Raw genomic sequence first — 16,077 nt, 5'->3', positions numbered from 1 at the left:
GGCGTGGTGGTGTGTGCCTGTAATCCCAGCTACTCAGGAGGCTGAGGCAGAAAAATCGCTTGAACCTAGGAGGCGGAGATTGTAGTGAGCTGAGAACCTACTATTATATTCCAGCCTGGGCAACAGAGGGAGACTCCATCTCCAAATAAATAAATAGGACCAGGGAAGGTGGCTCACGCCTATAATCCCAGCACTTTGGGAGGCCAAGGCAGGAGGATCACTTGAGCTCAGGAGCTCAAGACCAGCCTTGTCAACATACCGAGACAAAAATAAAACATAAGAACAACTAACTGGGGGCGGTGTGCATGCCTGTAATCCCAGCTACTTGGGAGGTTGAGGTGGGGAGGATCTCTTGAACAGAGGAGGTCAAGGCTGCAGTGAGCAGAGATTGTGCCACTGCACTCCAGCCTGGGGCAATGGAGCAAGACCCTATCTCAAAATAAAATAAAATAAAAATGTTTCAACTGGCTGGTCCACTAAGAATCATGAGACAGAGGCCAGGCGTGGTGGCTCATGCCTGTAATCCCAGCACTGTAGGAGGCTGAGGCAGGCGGATCACCTGAGGTCAGGAGTTTGAGACCAGCCTGGCCCACATGGCAAAACCCCATCTCTACTAAAAATACAAAAATTAACTGGGTGTGGTGCCACGCACCTATAATTACAGCTACTCGGGAGGCTGAGGTAGGAGAATTGCTTGAACCCGGGAGGCAGAGGTGCAGTGAGCCAAAATTGTGCCACTGCACTCCAGCCTGGGAGACAGAGTGAGACTCCATCTCAAAAAAAAAAAAAAAAAGAAAGAATAATGAGACAGAATTATCTCTATTATCTCCGTTAACGTGGACGATCTTTAAAGCTTTTATTTGGGAAGTAAGAATTGCATGTCAATTTTTTTTAAAAACTTGGGGTCTTGCTTTTCCACCAAGACTGAAATGCAGTGGCCAAATAACTCACTCCAGCTGGAACTCCTGGGCTTGAGCAGTCCTGCTGCCTCAGCCTCCCAGAGTGCTGGTATTATAGGCATCAACCACCGTACTCAGCCTCGCAATGTATTCTTAAATTAAAAGATACCCAGCCGAGTGCAGTGACCTACGCCTGTAATCCCAGCACTTTGGGAGGCCAAGGCAGGCAGATCACCTGAGGTCAGGAGATCGAGACCATCCTGGCCAACGTGGTGAAACCCTGTCTCTACTAAAAATCCAAAAATTAGCTGGGCGTGGTGGCACACGCCTGTAATCCCAGCTACTCAGGAAGCTGAGGCAAGAGAATCGCTTGAACCAAGGAGTCTGAGGTTGCAGTGAGCCGAGATCATGCTACTGCATTCCAGCCTGGTGACAGAGCGAGACTCATCTCAAAAAAAAAAAAAAAAGGTTGGAATTTAATGTATGGCTACAACTAGCACAAGCCAAACTTTCCATTCTGTGTTTGTTTCCCAGGAATGGAGGTTTCAATGAGGTAGGCATAAGCATTTGTAAATGTAAAATATTAAAGTCTTACATGACATTGGGAGAGACAAGGACATACATTTCTATAAATAACTACATAAAGGCAGGCAACCATGCAAAGCTGCATATGTTCAAGTGCCAAATGGGAAGTAGACAACGAGGCTGTAGGACTTGGGAGGAGGGAAGAGTACAGGGTAGGTTGGGGTGCCCAGAGATGCCTTCCAGGAGACTCGACTCAGGAGGCCTGGATGATCCTCCACAGAGTTTGAGGAACAGGCTAGTAAGGGAAAGCATTACGACAAAGTCATTTAGAAGCTTTGAACCTCTCCAAGACCCTGGCTCTTGTTTACTTATTTACTTATTTTGAAACAGAGTCTCACTCTGTCGCCTAGGCTGGAGTACAGTGGTGCGATCTTGGCTCACTGCAACCTCTGCCTCCCAGATTCAAGCGACTCTCTTGCCTCAGCCTCCCAAGTAGCTGGGATTCCAGGCGCCTGCCACCACACCTGGCTAATTTTTGTATTTTTAGTAGAGACAGGGTTTCACTATGTTGTCCAGGCTGGTTTCAAACTCCTGACCTCAAGTGATCTGCCCACCTCAGCCTCTCAAAGTGCTGGGATTGCAGGCGTGAGCCACTGCGCCTGGCCAAGTCCCTGGCTCTTTTTGCTGCTTCCCGTTTTCCGTACTGAATGCAAAAATATATCTAGAAGTCACTCCAGGAAAAGCTAATGCAGTCTAAGTTGTCCCTGGGGGGGCATATTTTCTCTGGGAAGTGAATAGGTGAGGTTGAAGAGCAACCCTCCACTTCCGATATCCTCCCAAAGCATGATGGGAAAGGACCAGACCCCCACATTTGGGGTTTTTCCAGTTCTTCTACCCTACTGCCCTACTCAAGAGATACTCAAATGGCAGGCACCAGCCTATTGTACTATTTTTTCTTCTGGGTAAAGCATGAGACCCTGGGTCTCTTTTTTCCTACTGTGGTGAATGGGAGAATGCAGACGAAAACCTGACTGTCTTTATCTCATGTCCCTTGGCCTAGATACATCCAGAAGTAGTCCATTCTTCTTTTCTTTTTTTCCCCTTCTCTTCTTGGCCCCTTTAGTTTGCCAAGTCAAATATCCTCCAAGTAAACATGAACTCCTTATCTCTCCCTCATGTTAAAAAAACAAAAACAAAAACCCAGAGCCTCTCTCCTTTTATTATAATCATTCTCTTCACTCTTTTTTACCAGCTGGGTTCCAATGTGTACAACATCTTGCTGTCTGCATCTCAGGTAAAGTTAAGAAACGAAAGGAGAAAAAAGGGAACAAATATTTAATGAACTCTCCAATGTGTCAGAATCCATCACATTAAGTACTTTGGTTCATTTAATCTTCACAGCAAAATGAGATTATTATTATTTTTCCAATTTGCAGATCAGGAAATAGAAATTAAAAGTTTAAATACCCTGTTCAAAGAGACACAGATGTTGAGAAAGCCAAGATTTAACCCAAGGGTCAGAAAGAAACCTGTGCCTTTCTCTTTACTCCAGATTTCTTTCAGTCCTTTTTTTTTTTTTAATTTTTATTATTTTTATAATAGAGACAGGGTCTTGCTATGTTGGCCAGGTTGGCCTTGAACTCCTGGCCTCAAGCAATCCTCCTGCTTCAGCCTCCCAAAGTGTTGGGATTATAGACATGAGCCACTGCACCCAGCCTCTTTCAATCCTAAGGATTTTACATTTTCACTATGTTCAGCCTACTTGTGTTTGTAAGGAGCCATCATTACTTTCTTTTATGGGATTACGTTGATGATTTTCAAGATCCTTTTTCGAGGAGACTAAGCTAATAAATACTAATGCCAATACCTTGGCCGGGCACAGTGGCTCACACCTGTAATCCCAGCACTTTGGGAGGCCAAGGTCAGCCTGGTCACCATGGCGAAACCCCGCCTCTACTAAAAACACAAAGATTAGCTGGGAATGGTGGCACGCACCTGTAATCCCAGCTACTCAGGAGGCTGAGGCAGGAGAATTGCTTGAACCTGGGAGGCAGAGGTTACAGTGAGCCAGGATCATGCTACTGCTGTCCAGCCTGGGCAACAGAGTGAGAGTCTGTCTCAAAAAACAAAACAAAACAAACTTAAAAAAAAATACCAATACCTTAAATTTATGTAACACTCGACAGTTTACTTTTTGCCTTCTTTTTTCTTTTTTTTTTTTTTTTGAGATGGAGTTTCGCCCTTGTTGCCGAGGCTGGAGAGCAATGGCACAATCTCAGCCCACCGCAACCTCCATCTCCTGGGTTCAAGCGATTCTCCTGCCTCAGCCTCCTGAGTAGCTGGGATTCGCGTGCCACCACTCCCAGCTAATTTTCATATTTTTAGTAGAAGTGGGGTTTCTCCATGTTGGTCAGGCTGGCCTCGAACTCCTGACCTAAAGTGATCTGCCCGCCTCGGCCTCCCAAAGCACTGGGATTATAGGCGTGAGCTGCCATGCCCGGCCTTCCTTATTTTTTCATTGTTTCAATGTTTTGTTTTCTTTGGCCATGTCACTAGTAATACCTTATAGTTTTTCAATATATCCATATATTCTCTTATCTCATTCTCAGGAAAAACAAATTACATTGGCTTGTTTTTTAGTAGCTTTATTTTTTTTTTTGAAAGACTCATACATGCTTGTTGCAACTAAAATTAAGCAATATAGAAATTGTAAAAAAAAAAAAGTAAAAATCACCCTAAATCCTGCTACTCAGAGATAACCACTGTTAATATTTGAGTAAATATGTTTTTCATCTGTTTCTCCATTTGTATAATTTGACTAAATGGGATCATACTCTGCCTTTCTAGGCTGCTTTTTTTCACTGAGAGTATGCTGACAACAGCTTTCCACATCAGTAAATATATATTTATGTCATTATGTATATTTATTTTAATTTTGTTTGTTTATTTTCTGGTTTTTGTTTTTGAGGCAGGATCTTGGTCTTTCACCCAGGCTGGAGTGCAGTGGCACAATCACGGCTCACTGCAGCCTTGACCTCCTGGGCTCAAGCGATCCTCCCACCTCAGTCTCTAGAGCAGTTGGGAGTACAGGCACACTCCACCAAGCTCAGCTACTTTTTTAATTTTTTTGTAGAGATGAGATCTCACTATGTTGCTCAAACTGGTCTTTAACTCCTATGCTCAAACAATCCTCCTGCCTCAGCCTCCCAAAGTGCTAGGATTACAGGCATGGGTCACTGCACCCAGCTCCATTATTATTATTAATGATTATATAGTATTCCAATTTAAGCATATGTTTCACTTGACCAGTGACCTATTGATGACGTTTGAGACTACTTCCAATTTTTGATTGTCATAAGAAATTATCAGCCCTAATTTAAAGATTAGGGAATCGAAGCTCTGAAAAAGCTAAATGACCCCCTTTTCAAAATCCAGGTCTAGAGCTAAGCTACTTGCGCCAAGCCCTGGATTTCTGACTCTTTTTCTTTTTTTTTTTTTTAAAGACAGGGTCTCACTATGTTGCCCAGGCAGATCTTGAACTCCCGAGGTCAAGGTGTCCTGGCCCAGACTTCTTACTCAAAACAGTTCTCTTTCCAAATGAACTATAAGAATAGAAAGTTGGAATTCTTGACATATAATAGGAGTTGACATTCTTGGCATATAATATAGAATTAACAACAAAAAATGAGATGTTTTTAACTGTCCCATTTCTTTTTATTTCCTTTTTTAATCAGTCTACATCATGCTTTGATGCCCCATTTCTTTAAAAGTTAAGCATATGCTTACGATAAAACCCAGACATTTTGCTCCTATCTATTTACTCAAAATAAATGAAAGCATATGTCCATACAAATACTTGAACATCCATAGCAGGGTTTTTTTTTTTCTGAGATGGAGTCTTGCTCTGTTGTCCAGGCTGGAGTGCAGTGGCGCGATCTCAGCTCAGTGCAACCTCTGCCCCCTGGGTTCAAGCAGTTCTCTGCCTCAGCCTCCCAAGTATCTGGGACTACAGGCATGTGCTACCGCACCTGGCTAATTTTTGTATTTTTAGTAGAGATGGGGTTTCACTATGTTGGCCAGGCTGATCTTGAACTCCTGACCTCAGGTGATCCGCCTGCCTTGGCCTCCCAAAGTGCTGGGATTACAGGCGTGAGCCATTGAGCCCGGCCCATTCATACCAGTTTTATTTGCAGTATTCAAGTAATGGAAACAACCTAAATGTTCATGAACAAGCAAATGAATAAACAAATTGTAATATGCCCATACAATGGAATACTACTCAGCAATCGAAAGGAGTAAACTATTGATAGGTACAGCAACATGGATGAATTTCAGAAACATACTGAGCAAAAAAAGCCAGACACAAAGGAATATACACTGTGTAATTCCACTTATTTGAAGTTCAAGAATAGGTAAAACTGAGCTGTAGTGATGGAAAGTGACCCCAGTGGTGCCTGGAGTTGTAGGGGAGCTTGGAGGGGGCCCAGAGAATTGACTGAGAAGGGGCATGAGTGGATCTTTTGGGTTGGGTTAATGGAATTGTTCTATATCTGAATTGTGGTAACAGTTACATGGATATATGCATTTATCAAATCTCATCAAACTGTACACTTTTTTTTTTTTTGAGACAGAGTCTCGCTCTGTCACCCAGGCTGGAGTGCAGTGTGTAATCTTGGTTCACTGAACCTCCACCTGCCCGGTTGAAGCAATTGTCCAGGCTTAGTCTCCCAAGTAGCTGGGATTACAGGCGCACACCACCACACCCGGCTAATTTTTTTGTATTTTTAGTAGAGATGGGATTTTGCCATGTTGGCCAGGCTGGTCTAGAACACCTGACTTCAAGTGATCCACCCACCTTTGCCTCCCAAAGTGCTAGGATTACAGGCATGAGCCACTACGCCCCGCCAAACTGTACACTTTAAATGGGTGAATATTATTGCATGTAAATTGTATTTCAACAAAGTGTTGTTTTTTAATTGGCCCTTTGGTTTTGTTACCATGAAGTATACTGCGTCTGGTAGAGACAAACATTTGGCATAAATGAAAAATGTCTGTGAATGAATAATTTTATATATATATATATGGGGGTTTTTTAAAGGATGAATGGCACTCATCTGGTCCTTTCCCAGTAATAGGAGTCACTTATCAGAAAAATAACTTGTCTGCATGAGCTTGACCCTGAAAAGATGAGACACAGGTCGGCTCTACATACCGTGGGTAATGCTGCTCTGGCTGGACATGCGACAGCTGGCCGGGGTCCTCGGCAGTGGGCCCAGGCAGGCATCTGGGTAGGGAGAAAGAAGGGCTCAGCCCTCCCCTTAGCATACATTTTTCAAGGGCAGACCTGCCTAGGAGGGTCACATGTCTGATGCCTTTGCCAGGCCTCCAAACATAGAAAAGCTGCAGGGTTCTATGAAAAATGAAGCCTTTGTGTCAAAAATAGACCTTCAAGGAGAAAATTAAAAAGCTGTTTCCTGAAGCTAGCAAAGGGGAGCTATCCTGGAAGGGAAAATGCCTGGAAAGCCAGTTTGAATTTTGAAGGGCCATGCTAACAAGTGATGACAACCCAGGGGCCTCCTTTCAGAGGCCCCGTAGAATTTCACTGAACTCATTTGCCTCCAATCTCCTCGAATCTCACACTGCAGAACTTCTGGGATACTTTAAAGTGAGTTTCTACAGAAAAGGAAAAATCAACTGACTGTCAGGTGCTTAACTGGTTAGGAACATCAAAGATGCCTGCTTGAAAAAGAAAGCAAATCAAAACAAAACAGAAAGCCCTAAACAGGAATCACTAGAAAGCAACTCTTTGTAACTGATAATAGCAGCCTGCTGTAAAGGCATCCCCAAAAGTAAAATGTTCATTTCCTCCAAAAAGAGTGTGTGTGTGTGTCTGTGTGTGTGTCTCTGTGTGTCAGAGAGACAGAGACAGAATGAGGTGGAAGAGGTCAAGAGTAGAGAGAATAAGTGAATATTTCCTTTCTCTCACCAGACCTCATGTGGCCAAAAGCTAAATAAGTCCATAATCAGCACACTGTTCATCTATCCTTGTGTGTATCCTTAAGCTAGTATCTCAAGAGTCTAATTCCCTAAATCTCAGTCACTTGGGAGCCGGTGGGTCTTGTTAAAAATGCCCATTCTTGGCCGGGCGTGGTGGCTGACATCTGTAATTCCAGCACTTTGGGAGGCTGAGGCAGGCAGATCACGAGGTCAGGAGATCGAGACCATCCTAGCTAACACAGTGAAACCCCACCTCTACTAAAAATACAAAAAAAAAAAAAAAAAAATTAGCCAGGTGTAGTGGCGGGCGCCTGTAGTCCCAGTTATTTGGGAGGCTGAGGAAGAAGAATGGCGTGAACCCAGGAGGTGGAGCTTGCAGTGAGCTAAGATCACGCCACTGCACTCCAGCTTGGGCAACAGAGCGAGACTCCATCTGAAAAAAAAAAAAAAAAAAAAAAGCCCATTCTTGGCTAGGCATGGTGGCTCACGCTTGTAATCCTAGTACTTTGGGAGGCCAAGGTGGGCAGATCACCTGAAGTCAAAAGTTTGAGACCAGCCTGGCCAACATGGCGAACCTCCTTCTCTACTAAAAATACAAAAATTAGCTGGGTGTGGTGGTGCACGTCTGTAATCCCAGCTACTTGAGAGACTGAGATAGGAGAATCGCTTGAACCCAGGAGGTGGATGTTGCAGTGAGACGAGATCGTGCCACTGCACTCCAGCCTGGGAGACAAGAGTGAAACTCTGTCTCAACAACAACAACAACAAAAAGCCCATTCTTGGCCGGGCGCAACAGCTCATGCCTATAATCCCAGCACTTTGGGAGGCCGAGGTGGGTGGATTATTTGAGGCCAGGAGCTCGAGACCAGCCTGGCTAATATGGTTGAAAACCCGTCTCTACTAAAAACAAACATTAAAAAATGAGCCATGGTTGTGGGCACCTGTAATCCCAGCTACTTGGGAGGCTGAGACACGAGAATCATTTGAACCCGGGAGGTGAAGGTTTCAGTGAGGTGAGATTGGGCCACTACACTCCAGCCTGAGTGACAGAGCAAGACTCTGTCTCAAAAAAAAAAAAAAAAAAAAAAAGCCCATTATTGGGTCCCAGACCCCTGCAGTGTAAGTCCGTGTGTCTGAAATAGAGCCCAGGAATCACCATGTGATTCTAATGCACATTAAAGCTTGAAGGTCATTACCATTTCTTTTCTTCTCTTTTCTTTCTCTTTTTTTTGAAACAAGGTTTTACTCTGTCGCCCAGGCTGGAGTGCAATGACACGATCTCGGCTTACTGCAGCCTCCACTTCCTGGACTCAAGTAGCTGGAACCACAGGTGCGTACCACCGTGTCTGGCTAAGTTTTTGATTTTTGGTAGAGACAAGGTCTCACTTTGTGTCCAGGCTAGTTTTGAACTCCTGTGCTCAAGCGATCCTCCTGCCTCAGCTTCCCAAAGTGCTGGGACTACAGGCATAAACCACTGAGCCCGGCAGAAGATCATTACTTTAAGCAAACACAGTTAATCGTTTATTAATGGTTTGCTCAATAGTTCAACTTGATTACAGGTCAGCAAATTAAACTCTATTTTCACTGGTGTGTTTGAATTCCGTTTGTCTCAAGAAAAGCAACTATGAATTGGTGGGGAAAAATACCCCACTGGATGATTGAGAATATAAATCCATACATTTCTGAGATTGGTGGCAATATGTTACAAAATTCTTCTAAATGCTTTCACCCAGATTTTCCACTCCCAGTCATGAATCCTAATGTAATAATGAATGAGCCAAGATACGAGAAAGTTTATTTTGCCATTGTTCATAATTTTGAAAAATTGGAAACCATCTAAATGCTTAACAAAAGGAGATCAGTTAAACTAGTTACAAGAGTGCCATGTAATAAATGCAGATCTGAATTTATTGACACAGCCACATGTTTAAACTACATAATTGTTCAAGGGACAAAGAAGATTACAAAACTATGTCATATGTTTATTTTTGTAAAAAGAAATTTAAAACAGGCCGGGCATGGTGGCTTACACCTGTAATTCCAGCATTTTGGGAGGCCGAGGCAGGCAGATCTCGAGGACAAGAGATAGAGACCATCCTGGCCAACATGGTGAAACCCTGTCTCTACTAAAAATAAAAAAATTAGCTGGGCATGGTGGCCTGTGCCCGTAGTCCCCACTACTTGGGAAGCTGAGGCAGGAGAATCGCTTGAACCCAGGCGGCAGAGGTTGCATTGAGCTGAGATCGCGCCACTGCACTCCAGCCTGGCGACACTGCAAGATTCTGTCAAAAACAAAGCAAAACAAAACAAAAATTAGTGGGGCATGGGGGTGTGCACCTGTAGTCCCAGCTACATGGGAGGCTGAATCAGAATAATCGCATGGGCAACAGAGAGACTCCATCTCTAAAAAAAAAAAAAAAAGAACAAAATTTTGAAGAATAATATACAAAATGTTAACAATACCTATCTCTGTGTGGTGGGGTCACATTTTTCTTCTTTGTAATTTGTTTAAATTGTTTTAAAATTATATACATATATTATTATTTTAGAGACAGGGTCTCATTCTGTCCCCCAGGCCATAGTGCAGTGGCATGATCATGGTTCAGTATAACCTCAAACACTTGGGCTCAAGCGATCCTCCCATCTCCAGGGCAGACCACCATGCCTAGCTACATTTTTTGTTTGTTTGTTTTTAAGTAGAGATACGGTCTCACTGTTTCCCAGGCTTACTGTTATAATCAGAAAAAGCATAGGGCTGTAACCATTTTGAATAAAAGGAGCAGATCACTGAATTCCATGTTTAAAAACTGGGTTAAAGTCCCAGATCTACTGCTTTGAACTTCACTTTTCTCTGAAATGGAGTATTATCATCTCAGAGGTACTCTCCATCTACCTCTGAGAGTAGTTGTGAGATAAAGTTTGGAAATATTTTGCAAACTATAAAGTGTTTTATAAAGATGCTGTATTACTAAGTTTTGATTTTCACATCAGAGACCCAAATTCATTCAATACCTAAATCTGTGAATATGTCATTAAACATGATGCTAGCCTTTTTAAAAAAATTATATGTTACTTTTTATTATGGAATTTATTTATTTATTTTGAGACAGAGTTTAGCACTTGTTTCCTAGGCTGGAGTACAGTGGCGCAATTTGGGCTCATTGCAAACTTTGCCTCTGGGGTTCAAGTGATTCTCCTGCTTCAGCCTCCCACGTAGCTGGGATTACAGGTGTGCACCACCACACTGAGCTGATTTTTGTATTTTTAGTAGAGATGGAGTTTCACCATGTTGGCCAGGCTGGTCTCGAACTCCTAACCTTAGGTGATCCGCCCGCCTCGGCCACTGAAAGTACTGGGATTACAGGTGTGAGCCACCGCACCCCGCTGAGAGACCCTGTCTCTACCAAAAAAAAAAAAAAAAAAATTAAAAAATTAGCCAGTTGTGGTGGTACATGCCTATAGTCCTAGGTACTCAGGAGGCTGATGCAGGGGGATCACTTGAGCCTGGGAATTCAAAGTTTCAGTGAGCTATGATCATGCTATTGCACTCCATCCTGAGCACAGAGAGAAATTTTATTTAAAAAAAAAAGTAGCCTGGATACAATGGCTCATGCCTGTAATCCCAGCACTTTGAGAGGCCAAGACAGGTGGATTGCTTGAGGCCAGAAGTTCAAGACCAGCTTGAGCAACATGGTGAAACCTCATCTGTACAAAAAAGAAAAAGGAAAATTTACTAACTCAATAGAACTTTACAGAAAAAAAAATTAGCTGGGTGCGGTAGTGTACAGCTGTAGTTCTAGCCACTCAGGAGGCTGAGGTGGGAGGATTGCTTGAACCTGGGAGGTTGATGCTGCAGCAAGCTGTGATCATACCACTGCTCTACAGCCCGGGTGACAGAACAAGTCCCTGTCTCAAAGAAACAAACAAAAAAGTGAATAAAACAGTATACGCACTCCCATGTATGCGTCACCCAGCTTCAATATTATCATCTGACAGCCAACCTTGTTTTGTCTACACCTCCCACTCACTCCCAACCTCTCCCATATTAACATAGCGCCAGACTTTTAGTTGAGCTCTATAAAATTTTTTTTTTTTTTTTTTTTTTTGAGACTGGCTCTCACTCTGTCACTGAGGCTGGAGTGCAGTGGCACGATCTAGGCTCATTGCATTGCAACCTCTGCCTCCTTGGTTCAAGTGATTCTCCTGCTTCAGCCTCCCAAGTAGCTGAGACTACAGGCACGCGCCACCAAGCCCAGCTAATTTTTATATTTTTAGAAGAGACAGGATTTCACCATGTTGGCCAGGCTGGTCTCAAACTCCTGACCTCAGGTGATCTGCCCGCCTCGGCCTCCCAAAGTGCTGGGATTACAGGTGTGAGTCACTGTGCCTGGCCAAGCTCTATAACTTTCATGTACACAAAAGTACATTCCAGTTCTCAACTCCTCATCTAAAAAGACAGTTCGGAGACCAGGACACGGTGACTGGTTTCCTGCCAGGTGGCATAGGGGAGCTTAACAAGAACTACCATCCCAATTTCCTGGTGGTGAAGAAGCATACAACCATCAGTGAGATCAAAGACACTTTCCAGCAGTTTCTAAACAGGACGACATTGGCATCATCTTCGTCAACCAGTACATTACAGAGATGGTGAGGCACGCCTTGGATGCCTACCAGTGCTCCATCCCAGTCATCCTGGAGATCCCCTCTAAGGAGCACCCATATGATGCTACCAAGGAATCCATCCTGGGCAAGGCCAGGGGCATGTTCTCTGCCGAAGACCTGCTCTAGGGGATTCCTCACAGCCCAAAGCCCCTGCCTCATTTCCAGGCCTCTCCCCAGGCTTGCCATCAGCTTTCTTTAAGTTATGAGCCTCTGACTTCCAATTCCCATCTCTCCCCACTTCATGAAGAGGCTAGGTGAGGCGCTCTTAGGTTGCTTGGGCTCTGCTGTTAAAGTCAAGGCTAGTTAAGGAACAGGAAGCCAGACCATCTTCTCTGTCCACTACCTCTTCCCTGTGCTGTTGGTTACACAGTGTTGTTGATGTAAAATTAAAGTCTAATATTAATAATATTCTTGCTTCTCTCCAAAATAATGAAAACAAAAACAAAAAGTTGATATAGTGCAATTTCTACAGATTATGTATGCAGCTCAGCATTGGGCCAACAAAAGGACCCTTAAAGTCTAATAGACTTGAGTTCAAATCCTTCCCTGTCACCTACCAGTCATGTGACATCAGATAAATTAATTACCCCTTTTAAGTCTTGTTTCCTAATACCTGCCTTCTATAGTTAACATGAGACTTAGGCTGGGCGTGGTGGCTCATGCCTGTAATCCTAGCACTTAGGGAGGCTGAGGTAGGCGGATCATTTGAGGTCAGGAGTTCACAACCAGCCTGGCCAACATGGTGAAACCCCATCTCTACTAAAAATACAAAAATTAGCCAGGCATGGTGGCATGTGCCTATAATCCCCGCTACTCAGGAGGCTGAGGCAGAAGAATTGCTTGAACCCAGGAGGCAGAGGTAGCAGTGAGCCAAGATCACGCCATTGCACTCCAGCCTGGGAGATAGAATAAGACTCCATCTCGGACAGAAAAAAGAAAAAAAAATGAGACTTAAATAAGAGAATGTATGTAAAGCACTTAGCATGACGTCTAACACATAGTGGTGGGGGGGGGCAACAACATCTCACAAGATATTCCATTTGTTTATAGAAGACCTTTAGGAAGTACAACCATAAATATTGATTTCCCTTTGACATACAAAGAAATTGACAACATTAATGGGTATTGCTAACAGTGGAGAGACAGAGAACTGCTCATTTTCTACTGGGAAAGTGAAAATTGGGACAACCACTGAGCACAGCCACAATTTGGCAGTATCTAGGAAAGTAGAAGAGGTGTTTTCCCCTACATCCCAGCAATTCTATTTCTAGGTATATGCTCTAGAAAACTCTCACACGTGTACCCAAGAAGACATATAAGAATGTGTATTGCAGGCCAGGCGCGGTGGCTCACGCCTGTAATCCCTGCACTTTGGGAGGCCGAGGAGGGCAGATCACAAGGTCAGGAGATCGAGACCATCCTGGCTAACACGGTGAAATCCCCGTCTCTACTAAAAATACAAAAAAGTTAGCCTGGCGTGGTGGCACCTGTAGTCCCAGCTACTTGGGAGGCTGAGGCAGGAGAATGGCGTGAACCTGGGAGGCAGAGCTTGCAGTGAGCCGAGATCACACCACTGCACTCCAGCCTGGGCGACAGAGTGAGACTCCATCTCAAAAAAAAAAAAAAAAAAATGTATATTGCAGCTAGGTGTGGTGGCTCACCCTTATAATGCCAGAACTTTGGGAAGCTAAGGCTGGAAGATGATTTGAGCCCAGGAGTTTGAGACCAGCCTGGGTAACATAATGAGACCCCCCTCTACAAAAAAATAAAAAATAAAAAAATTAGCCAGGCATAGTAGTATGCACCTGTAGTCCCAACTACTCAGGAGGCTGAGGTAGGGTGATTGTTTGAGCCCAGGAGGTTCAGGCTGCAGTGAGCTGTGGTTGTACCACTACACTCCAGCCTGGGTGACAGGGCAAGACCCTGTCTCAAAAAAAATTTTATTTTAAATTAAAAACATGTACACTGCAACAATGCTTATGAGAGCAAACAATAGGAAGCAGTCTAAATGCCCAATAGTACAGAAAATGTGATATAGTCAAGGAAGATAAATTGTGATATAGTCATGAATGAAACATCTACACCAATTAAATTGGCTGAAGTAGCTACATGTGGCAACATGAGTAAATACTATAAAGTTGAATGAAAAGAGTGGTGGCAAAAGGATCCCTCAATATGATACCTTTTTTTTTTTTGAAGTAGAGTCTCGCTCTGTCACTAGGCTGGAGTGCAGTGGCGATACCATTATTTTTTAATAGCTTTATGGAGGTGTAACTGATACACAAAAGCCTGCATATATTCATTATGTACACTCTGATGAGTTTGGACATATGTACACACTCATGACACTACTTTGTCTCTGTCTCAAAAAAAAGATAAATAATAGATTCATAATAAATCATACATTCAGGATAATCAATATTCAGGATAATGGTTATCTCAGGAAAGAAAAAGAAGAAATGTAATAGAAGAGGGATACTAGTAGGGTGTAACTGTTTCTGTAATATTTTAGTTCTTTTTTTTTTCTTTTCTTTTTTTTTGAGACAGAGTCTTGCTCTGTCACACGGGCTGGAGTGCAATGGCGCAATTTTGGTTCACTGCAATGCAACCTCTGCCTCCCAGGTTCAAGCAGTTTTCCTGCCTCAGCCTCCAGAGTAGCTGGGATTACAGGCATCCACCACCAAAGCCTGGCTAATTTTTGTATTTTTAGTAGAGACAGGGTTTCATCATGTTGACCAGGCTGGTCTTGAATTCTTGACCTCAGGTGATCCACCCACCTTGGCCTCCCAAGTGCTGGGATTACAGGTGATCCACCCACCTTGGCCTCCCAAGTGCTGGGATTACAGGCATGAGCCACCATACCTGGCCATATTTTAGTTATTTAAAAAATAGCTAAAGCACATATGGCTTAATGTTAGGATTTATGTGTAAAGACTCAGATTTTGTTATATTATTATTCATACATACGTATATGTATATGTATATGTATACATACGTATATAAGCAGAAAACGCTTACTATGTGACTGGCACTGTTAAGATTCTTTACGTGTATTAACTAATGTAATCATTTCAACAACCCTACAACCCTATGGTTACTATGATTATGTCTGTTTTACAGATGAGAAAACTGAAGTACAGAGATTAGAAACTTGCTCAATGTCACAAATCTAATAAGTGGTGATCCTGGGATTTGAAGATGGTCTGGCTTCAGAGTCTGATTTTTTTTTTTTTTTTTTTTTAATTTTTATCTTTTTGGGCTGGGTGCAGTGGCTCATGCCTGTAATGCCAGCACTTTGGGAGGCTGAGGCAGGTGGATCACTGAGCTCAAGAGTTTGAGACCAGCCTGGGCAACATGGTGAGACCCTGTCTCTACGATAATAACAATAACAATAATAATTTTTCTCTTGTTTATTTTTAAAAATCTTCTACTTATTAACTTTATTTCTTTTTCTCTCTGGTAACTCCCAGAACAAGAGTCTCATCTCTTAACAACCATATCCTACTACCTCTTCAAATATTTCAAAATTTTAAGAATATAAGAGGAGGGCAGTACTGAGCAGGGAGATAAAATTGTCTAGCATCACACAGGCTGTATGACAAAAAGGCAGTTCAACAATCTTTCCTAACCTTCTTTTGTTTCTGAGAGTCATACATACCTGTGACTTGTGATGAGAAGGATAAATCAAACAGCAAACTGAGAAGACTCTTCTCAAGGCTTTGCGAAATTCTCTGGAAGTCAATGCAGAGGAGAATAATTACTTCCGTGAATGAAGAGAGTTTTTCATTTAGAGTCTGAGCTAATAATCCTGAGGGTTATGATTGTTGTTAAATTGTTATCTACATTTAGGCAGGACCATTTGCATGGGCAAATCCCCAATGAGTCATAACCCACACACAAGATAAAAATTAACTCTGTTCTTTCTATATTACAAAAGAGCAAAATTAAGACTAGAAATCAAATGTAATCTCTGCCTCCGGAAGATCTATTGGTG

General features: G+C 43.0%; 2 long non-coding RNA genes across 6 annotated transcripts in view; one reads left to right on the top strand and one right to left on the bottom strand.

Annotated features, from left to right (window-relative positions):
* Positions 1–16,077, top strand: part of LOC105474485 (uncharacterized) — a 67,983-nt gene that overhangs the window by 5,822 nt on the left and 46,084 nt on the right. For all 5 annotated transcript variants that reach the window (XR_011623797.1, XR_011623796.1, XR_011623799.1 and 2 more), the window contains exons 2-3: positions 2,677–2,718; positions 8,661–8,751. This is a non-coding gene — a long non-coding RNA (uncharacterized lncRNA). The remainder of the gene's footprint in view (positions 1–2,676; positions 2,719–8,660; positions 8,752–16,077) is intronic.
* LOC139363425 (uncharacterized) overlaps positions 9,348–16,077 on the bottom strand; it is a 42,968-nt gene continuing 36,238 nt past the window's right edge. Inside the window, exons 2-3 of the long non-coding RNA XR_011623803.1 lie at positions 15,742–15,814; positions 9,348–9,703 (exon numbers count right to left, since the gene is read on the bottom strand). This is a non-coding gene — a long non-coding RNA (uncharacterized lncRNA). The remainder of the gene's footprint in view (positions 9,704–15,741; positions 15,815–16,077) is intronic.

Source organism: Macaca nemestrina, chromosome 5 (genome assembly GCF_043159975.1).
Source record: "Macaca nemestrina isolate mMacNem1 chromosome 5, mMacNem.hap1, whole genome shotgun sequence".
NCBI lineage: Eukaryota > Metazoa > Chordata > Mammalia > Primates > Cercopithecidae > Macaca > Macaca nemestrina.
The sequence above is the reverse complement of the archived record's forward strand: the minus strand, read 5'-3'. Positions and strand labels throughout refer to the sequence as shown.